A 13,071-nucleotide genomic window follows, 5' to 3' on the forward strand; every position below is an offset into this window, starting at 1 on the left:
AATCATAATTTATACTTATATACTTATCAAGAAGTTTGTTTCTTGTTTAAATAGTTTTAATATGGTACGTGTCCTACTATAGATGTGGATCGTTGGTATGGTAACATTGTGTGTTTTGAAGTTCAGGTCTCGTGTTCAAGTCCTGTTCCATGCACTTTATTACTATTTATTTTTTTGGCTTCTTGAAAAAGTGTGTATAGATAAATAAAAAAAAAACCTCTCTTAATCCAAAGACACTTTTTGAGTTTTGTAAATGGCATAAATATAAATATAGCCTAGTTATTATGAACAGAACTTGGTCTTGGTTGATGTGATGAAATTTCATCTAGAAATAATTGTAGTAATAGTAATAGTAATAGTAATAGTAATAGTAATAGTAATTATAATAAAAATGAGATGGAAATTGACTTCTGAATTTAACAGTGAAATATCGAGTGATTGTGTTATGTGTTATCTGTTTTGTTTGTTGGTTACAGGGTGATATCAGGAATAAGAAGGATTTGGAGAAGTTGTTTTCTCAGAATAAGTAAGTACATATTTTGTATGAATGTGTTTTCTGCTGTTGCGTGTTACTCACCTTCAGGTTAATATATGTCGACTATATTAATGGTATGTAGGTTTGATGCTGTTGTACACTTTGCGGGGCTCAAAGCGGTGGGTGAAAGCATGGCCCATCCGTTTCGTTACTTTGATAATAATCTGATCGGATCAATCACCATGTATCAGGTCATGGCCAAATACAACTGTAAAAAGGTCCATTTCTCATAACCAAATCATTAATTAGGAATGCCCTTTGTTTCCATGCTTATGTTTAAAACTCTGTTGTGCAGTTAGTTTTTAACGTCTTCTGCAACTGTTTATGGACAGCCCAAGAAAATTCCATGTGTGGAAGACTTCGAATTGAAGGCAATGAATCCGTATGGGCGTACAAAGGTATCATTCAATGTTGTGTCTCAAGCTGTTCTGATTACTAGTGTTCTTTTGTGCAGTTGTATTTTATATGAAATTTTATTCCTAATCTATGTTTTTTTTTTTTGGTTGATTAGCTGTATCTTGAGGAAATTGCTCGAGATATTCATACTGCTGATCCAGAGTGGAAGATTATTTTGCTGAGGTATTTCAACCCGGTTGGAGCTCACGAGAGTGGTAAATTGGGTGAAGACCCAAAAGGCATACCGAATAATCTCATGCCTTACATACAACAAGTAGCTGTTGGATGATTACCAGAGTTGAATGTTTATGGTCATGACTATCCTACTAATGATGGCACTGCGGTATGACTCTATCTAGTCGGCATTGACCAACTTTGACTTGGACTGTATTTGACTTACTTTGACCAAGTAAATCAGACTTTGAACTAATAAATCCGTCTTTGACCCGCTAAGTTGTTATTTGGAAAACTGCGACTAAATAAATCTGACTTTGATTGACTAAATTGGACTTTTGACAACTTTGACCGAATAAATCTGTCAATCTGGGACTAGTTGGACGACTTTTACAACCATGCCTAAATGTCGATTTGAGAGAGCCATTTTGGTTTGGCAACTAGTGACAACTTAAAGTACACGTTGTAAAGCACCAGTTTCTTTTTCTTAATGTATGAATTTGTCCATGTGACCAACTGAAATGCCCATTAGAATTTTGGATATATTCATCTAAGATATACTTTCCAGTTTATGGTTCCATGATGTCATAAACTTACAGACTTATGTCATTATATATGATTCTTTATGATGGCTGACAGGTGCGTGACTACATCCATGTGATGGATCTGGCTGATGGTCATGTTGCAGCGCTTAAGAAGCTTTTCGCGAAAGAAGACATTGGTGAGTTATTTATTTATTTATATGGAATTGTTATAATCATAAGTTAATTTTTCTGACGTGTACATCATGTTTGTTAGGTTGTTTTGCCTGTAACTTGGGGACCGGTCATGGGACCTCGGTTCTTGAAATGGTTACTGCGTTTGAGAAAGCATCCGGAAAGGTTCTCTAACTGTTAACCATGTGATTGACTTGTACTTTATGCATTATTACTAATAACTTTCTATTTTCAGAAAATTCCTATCAAATTCTGCCCTAGAAGGCCGGGAGATGCAACCGAAGTTTATGCGTCTACTGATAAAGCTGCAGCCGAGCTTAATTGGAAGTATGTTATCACATACCCGTTTCGACCTGTTACCCAACCTTACCCATTTGGACATGTTTAAAAAATCTGACCCGTTTAACCCCTGACTCATTTCAACCCAAAATCTCTTTGATCCGTTACCTAAATTGACCCAACCTGACCCGTTTTACAAGTATAGTTTCATCACGGAAGTTACTTGTTTTGAACCATTTGCAACTGACCCGTCCATATTACCACCATTAGTCTAGCATTACTGTATTGTGATCTTTCTTACAAATAATGGTGTGTTCTCAGGGCAAAATATGGAATAGAAGAGATGTGCAGAGATCAATGGAACTGGGCAAAGCAAAATCCATGGGGATATCAAGGGCCACCAACAAAAGAGAAGACTGCAGATACCCAAATTTGATGATGGGTCTATCGTTCGTGTTGCTTGTGTTTGTTCAGTTGTGAATCATTGTTGTTTTAGCTCAAAAGTCGAGTCCAGTGGTCGTGGTTGATATGTAGTTTGATTACTTGCAACATTATTACTGTTTGTCGCTTTTCAAAAAAAAATTATTACTGTTTGTCGATGGTTATTCTAATACTTTTGTGTATATCCTCCAAGTGACTGCTAAAGTCGAAAGAACGTCGTTAGCTTTCTGAATACAGAGTAATAAAGTTGGGCTCATGGGGATTTAACCTCAGCCTATGTGGCATTCATTTTCAGGTCTTTGACATAACGTCTAACGACATGTCCGTGTGAAATGTTCAAAGTTATGATTTGATATGAGGGTTGTAGTCTGTAGAGACCAACTGGTACCGTTGTGTTCAAGTTATAATCTTGCAGCGTTGATAGTCGAAGTTTGGTATCATTGGGCAGATTAGATGAAAACTTAGAACTACAAACTAGGCATTTAATATTGGTAGAGTGATATAATAGGTGCGTTGGGTTATGAGCCAAATGTTGTGGGTTTAACTTTACGGGTAGAACATTTGTAGATATTCGTGAAAAATCGTGTAGGATATGTGGGTTTGTCTTTAGTATATGTATAGAAGATTTTGAATAAAGCCTAGTGTTTAAGGGTTTAGATGTTCAGCGGTTTACTTTCTTTTTTTGGCAAAAAAATGAAAACTCATATAGAAACGAAGTCGTTTTTCAAAGGAAAACGCTCTCAACAGAAAATACAAAAAATGGGAGAAACGAGAAAGCTCGCACCTAAAAAACAACCAACTAAACGACAACTATTTATAAACGAGCCTCCCCTAACAACCGGATAAACCTTAAAACAAATTCACCAATACTAATCGGATACTACACGATAGAAACGTGAACCAAACCAAATGAACTAAGTGAAATCAACAAATGAAAATAATAAACGAGAAAAACACAAGACGAAACGAACCGATCAACCTCTAGGTCCCGCCCTTTTCAATTCACTATTAACCGTCTCTTTCAGAATGTTCTTCCCGAATAAATCTCTATCTTGTAAGATAAAACATTAGCGGATCCATCACACGGCTCGCTTTCCTAGGCTAAACGTGTCATCATTTCATCGAATACCGCGAAAGCCTCCATACTTGAATAAATGTAGGAAGATAATATCTTTATTGTAACAATGACATTAACCATTCCAACATACCTGGTAAACATCATTGTCAACATTTCTTGAGGTGACAATGTAAAGAACTGAAAATGATCACGGGATAACTGGTTATGCCGCGTACGTTTATTTAAAATAATCATCCTCCTCATGTAAGGTCTTAGGTTAAGACATCATGTAATGTATTAGGTAAAGAACTTTATCGTAGCAAGATTCTTGAAATGCCGGTCGAAACAAAACTCGATTGTTGTGAATTTTGCATTGTATGGGCCGGCCAAGACCGAGAATTCTTTAACGATTTCCCAAATGACGATAAAAAGTAAGACGATCACAAAGAAAAACACGATAACACAACGAAAGGATCACACAACGAAAGAAGGTAAGGTTATGTTACCATGGAAATATTGCAACCAATGTTGAGAATTTTGGGGCTTTGTTTGATGGGTATTAACAAGAATGATAAAAGGAACAAGGAGATATCATGTTGTAGGAGTTTGTATGCTAGTTACAGCATCGTACGATATTAACCCGAAGACGATTTTGGCTATTGGGAGTCTTCTTAAACTTATATATATATATATATATATATATATATATATATATATATATATATATATATATATATATATATATATATATATATATATACACACTAATAGACAAAACACTACTTCACTATTCACCAATAGTAACTAGTGGTATTTTCGTCATTTCACTTTTTTTTTTCAGCGATAAAATAAACAACTTTTGTAAAAGAACTAACCCTTCAATGTTACCAAAAGATGTCGAAAAAAATAATTTTTTACAAAAAAATCAACTAATTTTTTTTTCTCTTTTCTTCCTCAACGATAAAAGAGGCAACTTTCATAAAATAAACAATCCTTCAATGCTACCAAAAGATGTCGAAAAATATTTTTTTTTACAAAATAGATCAACTAACTTAAAAAAAATAAAAAAATAAAAAAAAAAACGCTAAAAGAAGTAACTTTCACAAAAGGAACAACCCTTCAATGTTAGATGTCGAAAAATAAATTCTTTTTTACAAAATAGATCAAGACTTTTTTTTTAACTCGCATTCAAAACAGAGGCCCCGGCGCGAAGCGAGAGCTCCACAACTAGTTATTACTAATATTCAGAAGGGGTGTCGACGGTAGCGAGTTGCCCGTTGCAAATGTTATCCATCTTGATGCTTATAAGACCAATGCGCTAATTAATCAATTTGAAAAATAAAACTGTCATCGATATATTATGAGTCTTTAGTCTTATCAAATTATATGCAAGAATGCACATCAAAAGAGTGAACATGATCGTCCTTTTAATTTTATGTGTATTCGTTAATAAATAATGAGTAATATTTAATACCTCTCAAGTTTAGAGATGAATTGATGAATGCTAACCTTTACATTGAGGCGGAGACACGAAAGACAAATCAAGAAAGTGTCAGCTATTTTAGAATTTAAGTATTTAAATTTATACTCCATTCCTTTCATATTAATAATTCATAGACAAAAAACACACAGTTTAAGAAAAAGTGACTGTCACGTGCATTTTTTCTTACTTACCAGTTTTACTCTTAAATTTTTACATATATTTTTGTCATCTATACAAAAGTTAAAGGCATAAAGGAAATTTACCTCATTAATCTCATCTATTAATGAAAGTGGACTATTATTTTGAGACAACCTAAAATAATATTGGACTATCAAGATGAGACGGAGGGAGTAACTTTTAAACCTTGATAAATGAATAGTCTAAACATATATATTGTTATGCTATATTTTGAACCTTTTTTGATATCTGACCATGTACAAGTGATATCTTATCTTACGCCTCAATATTTGGCTTTAAAGTTAAAGAATGTGATTATAAAGATTATCAGGAAGAAGCCAAATGCTTTCGTGATTAGAGATTTAACCTATATGGAGTGCTAGTGCTTGTTTGGATGAAATAAAATTTAAATAATAATCATCACGGAGTATTTTTTTTTTTTTTAACGGCAAAAAGATAGTATATATTATTAATATAGGAAACAATATACAAGTTACAGTCAATCAACAAAACGATGAAATATACATATAGGATAATCCAAAAAACGAGAAGCGAGAACCAAAACGAGAGTAAAGAACTTTAGTAGAGATAATTCCACCGAAGCACGTAGGAAAACGCCGTAGTCCGTTCATTATCGTTAAGGGGGGGATTTAACTTGAAACGACAAGCTGGGACGGCCCGAAGCACAGTGTTGGCAATGCAACGACAAAGCACTTCGGACAACCCCAATTTCTCCCCGTCCAAAACGACTACTCCAGGAGTGGGGCAAAAAACCTACAGGTGGAATATCTATTAGCCAATACCAGTCCTCCTAGATGCTATGGCATTTGAATCGCAATCCCGAGGATTAGAGATCCAAAGATCCCAATCAAGCGATGACTTTTTATTTCTATTAGAGATCCATTCAAAAGTCTTCAACTGTATTTCCTTGAAAATAAGATCACAATTAGGTTTAGACTTAGTGAAGGTGCAAACATTTCTATATTTCCAAATCAAATATCCCGTAATCCATTCGACAGCTTGCCACATTTGCCTGCCACCAGGTGAGCAAAACGAAATTCCATGACCAAGGAAAGCATCAGTCATGGTAAGAGAAGGTAGCGGGCCAATATTCCACCAATTGTAAATCTTAATCCAAGTTTCAAAAGCAACATTGCACCGAAAAAGCGAGTGTTCCACCGTCTCGAGATCATTATCACAAAGTGGAAATCATCACGGAGTATATAATTGCTCATATTTTAAAAGTAGATGTTGAAAAGCGTATAATAGTGTGGTGCGGCAAAGAAAGCTCAAAAGTTGAAGATATCCGTTTTCGACAGTTCTTTATTCCTACACAACGAGGACAACGATCTTGATGGTGGTGATTTGTGTTATGGTGCTGCTCATGTAATGCTAGATGTTGGTAGTAATAAGAATCTGGTTTCTAGTGAAGGGCCTTGTCCGATTGTTTCAAAAGTGGCACCTCCTTCATCTCCGATGTATAAGTATGATTCAAGGATAGACAAAGCGGTTACATATCAATAAGTTGCATGAAAGTTTTCAGACCGGAAATCACGTGGCAAGGTGTCTAAGGAGCCGGCTAAATTCGGAGTTACCTAGGTGGTTCAACTTTGAGCACGATGCCTGGCCTTTTGTGTTGCTTATCCTTGGTATTTTAGTCCTTGGTGTTCGATTTAATTATAGTGTGGCAATTGTTGTATGCTTGTATTGGTAGGATTTGTTTTCTTTTGGCTGTTTAAGTTTTTGTTCCAAGTTTGTTGTGGTTTTTGGCTTGGGTGTCTCGACACGCTCATATAGAGCACCTTTAGGTTGTTTTGCATTAGTTTTGCCGGTCTTTGTTGCTTTCCAAGTACGAGGCGTTTTCAGCCGGTCTAGTTTGTATTTTCTTGAAGGCAAAAGTGTGATTTCATTTTTATGAAAGGTCTTAAGTTTCATATAAGTTTATTATTTTTGTTCATAGAAAAAAAAGACTCACATATTAATTAAATTAGTTACTATTATAATATTATAATTTAATTTAATTTAATTTAATTTTAGATTAATCATATGGCTCATTGTTATATTTTACGAGTGAAGGCTGGGCAATGATGATTTATATATATTTCGGTTTTAACAGTATTTTGGGTCGGGGACCGAAATAATTCGGTTTTAACAGTATTTTGGGGGGTAATTGGACCAATCAAATGATGACATGAATTACGTGAATTAGAAATTAGATAAATAATAATGTGCAGTTGTGAATTAACTTGGAGTAGCGAGTTTATCTATTTTATATATGAACAGTTTATTATTGAAGACAATTATTTAAAGCAAGATAATAATTTGGTCAATATATATACTTTTATATTTGTTCACAATCGACGTGTATTCACATTAGTGCCTTAGAGCACTTAGAGCACTGGGAGTGGTGACTAAGGTCACTTGGCATGTCAGGCGTAATTTGCTGAGTCAGAAAAAGTGGGGAGTTGTGACCTATGTCAGTTAGTGTGTTAAAATAATATTTTATTATATTTAATAATGTCTTCCTTTGAAAAAAAAAAAAATGGGTAACATCTGTCGCATATGCGACTGACATGGGGGAACTTGCAAAAGTAACTTGAGTGGGGAGTGGGTGACTAAGTCACTTAGGGTGTGACGGGAGGGAGACTTGCTCCCACTCCCGCTGCTCTTACTTCTCTATCTTATTTCTTTTTGAATGTTCATCGAAAAACATACCACATCCCTTCTTCACCATTTCTCATCCAATCCACCAATAAATTCCTACGCACATGTTTACTTTCTACTTGATGATCTATTTGTATAATTTTTGATTCTGTAAAAAAATAGTTTATTTGTCACTTAATTTGTTATTTAATCTGAAAACTAGTCTGTAAGTATTCACGAGACATAAAATCGGACACCCCTTTTCAAACAAAGAAAAGTAAAAATAGGACTTTAAACAGAAAAAATGTAAACAACCTCTACATGTTTTCCATCTTAAGAGATCGGAACCCACATTTCCTCCATCTCATGCTTGTTTTCTCGAAGTTAACATTAAAGTATATCTCCCTGTTGTTTCCCCTACGACCACCGGCTTATCGCCGATGGTCGGGATCATTTATTTGTTTTTCTTCTCTTCTCTTTTCTCATTTCTCATTTCTCTTCTCCTTACCCTACAAGATCTGGCCTTTTTTTTAAGTTTTGGCTTTGTTTTCGGCAACCACCAACGGTCTCAGGCGAGGTGGCACCCGTGTTTCAAGCTCCGATAGTGGTTTCATCTGGTTTGGTATGTGAAATATCCCGTTCATATTGATTATAAACGTTCTATATTAATTGATTTCGTTGCGAGGTTTTGACCTCTATATGAGACGTTTTTCAAAGACTGCATTTATTTTTAAAACAACCATAACTTTTATTTTATCAATAAAGGTTTTAAAAACATTACGTAGATTATCAAATAATGATAATCTAAAATATACTGTTTACACACGACCATTACATAATGGTTTACAATAGATATATATTACATCGACATATGTTTCTTAAATGCAGTTTTTACACAATATCATACAAACATGGACTCCAAATCTTGTCGTTATTTTAGTATGCAACAACGGAAGCTCTTAGTATTCACCTGAGAATAAACATGCTTTAAACGTTAACAAAAATGTTGGTGAGTTATAGGTTTAACCTATATATATCAAATCGTAACAATAGACCACAAGATTTCATATTTCAATACACATCCCATACATAGAGATAAAAATCATTCATATGGTGAACACCTGGTAACCGACATTAACAAGATGCATATATAAGAATATCCCCATCATTCCGGGACACCCTTCGGATATGATATAAATTTCGAAGTACTAAAGCATCCGGTACTTTGGATGGGGTTTGTTAGGCCCAATAGATCTATCTTTAGGATTCGCGTCAATTAGGGTGTCTGTTCCCTAATTCTTAGATTACCAGACTTAATAAAAAGGGGCATATTCGATTTCGATAATTCAACCATAGAATGTAGTTTCACGTACTTGTGTCTATTTTGTAAATCATTTATAAAACCTGCATGTATTCTCATCCCAAAAATATTAGATTTTAAAAGTGGGACTATAACTCACTTTCACAGATATTTCCTTCCTCGGAAATAAGACTTGGCCACGGATCGATTCACGAACCTATACAAATATGTACATATATATCAAAGTATGATCAAAATATAATTACAACAATTTTTATTATGTTTTAAAGATTTGAGTGTATTAAGTCAGCTGTCCTCGTTAGTAACCTACAACTAGTTGTCCACAGTTAGATGTACAGAAATAAATCGATATATATATTATCTTGAATCAATTCACGACTCAGTGTATACACATCTCAGGCTAGATCACAACTCAAAGTATATATATTTTTGGAATCAACCTCAACCCTGTATAGCTAACTCCAACATTACTGCATATAGAGTGTCTATGGTTGTTCCAAATAATATATATACATGGGTCGATATGATATGTCAAAATATTTGCATACGTGTCTATGGTATCCCAAGATTACATAATATATTAGAATACATGTATAATACAATATAAGTTAGCTAGGATATGATTTGTATAGATTTGTTAAACATTTCCCGTAGCTAAAAAGAACAAAAATATCCAATCTTGTTTTACCCATAACTTCTTCATTTTAAATCCGTTTTGAGTGAATCAAATTGCTATGGTTTCATATTGAACTCTAATTTAAGAATCCAAACAGAAAAAGTATAGGTTTATAGTCGGAAATTTAAGTTACATGTCAATTACTAAAGAGGTAGTCATTTCCGTCGAAAGAACGACATCTTGATGACCATTTTGAAAAACATACTTTCACTTTGAGTTTAACCAAGATTTTTGGATATAGTTTCATGTTCATATGAAAAATTCATTTTTCCAGAAGAACAACTTTTAAATAAAAGTTTATCATAGTTTTTAATTATCCAAACCAAAACAGCCCCCGGTTTCACTACGACGGCGTATATCCGATTTTATGGTGTTCATCGTGTTTCCAGGTTTTAAATAATTAAGTTAGCATATCATATAGATATAGAACATGTGTTTAGTTGATTTTAAAAGTCAAGTTAGAAGGATTAACTTTTGTTTGCGAATAAGTTTAGAATTAACTAAACTATGTTCTAGTGATTACAAGTTTAAACCTTCGAATAAGATAGCTTTATATGTATGAATTGAATGATGTTATGAACATCATTACTACCTCAAATTTTCTGGATAAAACTATTGGAAATGAGAAAAATGGATCTAGCTTCAAAGGATCCTTGGATGGCTTGAAAGTTCTTGAAGCAGAATCATGACACGAAAACAGTTCAAGTAAGATTTTCACTCGAAATAAGATTGTTATAGTTGTAGAAATTGAATCAAAGTTTGAATATGAATATTACCTTGAATTAGAAATATAACCTACTGTAAATAACAAAGGTTCCTTGATCTTAGATGATTACTTGGAATGGATTAGAAAGCTTGGAAGTAGACTTGCAAACTTGAAAGTATTCTTGATTTTTATGAAACTATACTTATGGAATTTATGAAGAACACTTAGAACTTGAAGATGGAACTTGAGAGAGATCAATTAGATGAATAAAATTGAAGAATGAAAGTGTTTGTAGGTGTTTTTGGTCGTTGGTATATGGATTAGATATAAAGGATATGTAATTTTGTTTTCATGTAAATAAGTCATGAATGATTACTAATATTTTTGTAATTTTATGAGATATTTCATGCTAGTTGCCAAATGATGGTTCCCACATGTGTTAGGTGACTCACATGGGCTGCTAAGTGCTGATCATTGGAGTGTATATACCAATAGTACATACATCTAAAAGCTGTGTATTGTACGAGTATGAATACGGGTGCATACGAGTAGAATTGTTGATGAAACTGAACGAGGATGTAATTGTAAGCATTTTTGTTAAGTAGAAGTACTTTGATATGTGTCTTGAATTCTTTCAAAAGTGTAAGAATACATATCAAAACAAACATGTATATACATTCTAATGAAGTCGTTAAGTCTTCGTTAGTCGTTACATGTAAGTGTTGTTTTGAAACCTTTAAGTTAACGATCTCAATTAATGTTGTTAACCCAATGTTTATTATATTAAATGAGATGTTAAATTATTATATTATCATGATATTATGATGTATGAATATCTCTTAATATAATATATACATTAAAATATCGTTACAACGATAATCGTTACATATAAGTCTCGTTTCGTAATTCTTGAGTTAGTAGTCTTGTTTTTACATATGTAGTTCATTGTTAACACACTTAATGATATATTTAAATATCATTTTATCATGTTAAATATAGTGTATCAATATCTTAATATGATTCATATGTATTTAGTAGACGTTATCATAACGATAATCGTTATATATATCATTTCGAGTTTCTTAATTTAGTAATCTCATTTCTTATGTATATCACACATTGTTAATATACTTAGTGAGATACTTACTCATCATAATCTCATGTCAACCGTATATATATGTCTATATATACCACAAAATGTAGTTTTTACAAATTTGTAACGTTCGTGAATCGCCGGTCAACTTGGGGGATCAATTGTCTATATGAAACTTATTTCATTTAATCAAGTCTTAACAAGTTTGATTGCTTAACATGTTGGAAACATTTAGTCATGTAAATATCAATCTCAATTAATATATAAACATGGAAAAGTTCGGGTCACTACAGTACCTACCCGTTAAATAAATTTCGTCCCGAAATTTTAAGCTGTTGAAGGTGTTGACGAATCTTCTGGAAATAGATGCGGGTATTTCTTCTTCTTCTGATCTTCACGCTTCCAGGTGAACTCGGGTCCTCTACAATCATTTCATCGAACCTTAATAATCGGTATCTTGTTTTGCTTAAGTCTCTTAACCTCACGATCCATTATTTCGACGGGTTCTTCAATGAATTGATGTTTTTCATTGATTTGGATTTCGTCCAACGGAATAGTGAGATCTTCTTTAGCAAAACATTTCTTCAAATTCGAGACGTGGAAAGTGTTATATACAACCGCGAGTTGTTGAGGTAGCTCCAGTTGGTAAGCTACTGGTCCGACACGATCTATAATCTTGAATAGTCCAATGTACCTTGGATTTAGTTTCCCCCGTTTACCAAATCGAACAACGCCTTTCCAAGGTGAAACCTTAAGCATGACCATTTCTCCAATTTCAAACTCTATATCTTTTCTTTTACTGTCCGCGTAGCTCTTTTGTCGACTCTGGGCGGTTTTCAATCGTTGTTGAATTTGGATGATTTTCTCGGTAGTTTCTTGTATTATCTCCGGACCCGTAATCTGTCTATCCCCCACTTCATTCCAACAAATTGGAGACCTGCACTTTCTACCATAAAGTACCTCAAACGGCGCCATCTCAATACTAGAATGATAACTGTTGTTGTAGGAAAATTCTACTAACGGTAGGTGTCGATCCCAACTGTTTCCGAAATCAATAACGCATGCTCGTAGCATGTCTTCAAGTGTTTGTATCGTACTTTCGCTCTGCCCATCAGTTTGTAGATGATAGGCAGTACTCATGTCTAGACGAGTCCCCAATGCTTGTTGCAACGTCTGCCAGAACCTCGAAACAAATCTACCATCCCTATCAGAGATAATAGAGACGGGTATTCCATGTCTAGAGACAACCTCCTTCAAATACAATCGCGCCAACTTCTCCATTTTGTCATCTTCTCTCATTGGCAGGAAGTGTGCTGACTTTGTGAGACGATCAACTATTACCCAAATAGTATCATAACCACTTGCAGTCCTTGG

General features: G+C 34.1%; 1 pseudogene; it reads left to right on the forward strand.

Annotated features, from left to right (window-relative positions):
• The first annotated feature begins 24 nt into the window (after positions 1–24).
• On the forward strand, positions 25–2,551 carry LOC139856858 (UDP-glucose 4-epimerase-like; annotated as a pseudogene).
• Positions 2,552–13,071: the final 10,520 nt, after the last annotated feature.

Source organism: Rutidosis leptorrhynchoides, chromosome 7, assembly GCF_046630445.1.
Source record: "Rutidosis leptorrhynchoides isolate AG116_Rl617_1_P2 chromosome 7, CSIRO_AGI_Rlap_v1, whole genome shotgun sequence".
NCBI lineage: Eukaryota > Viridiplantae > Streptophyta > Magnoliopsida > Asterales > Asteraceae > Rutidosis > Rutidosis leptorrhynchoides.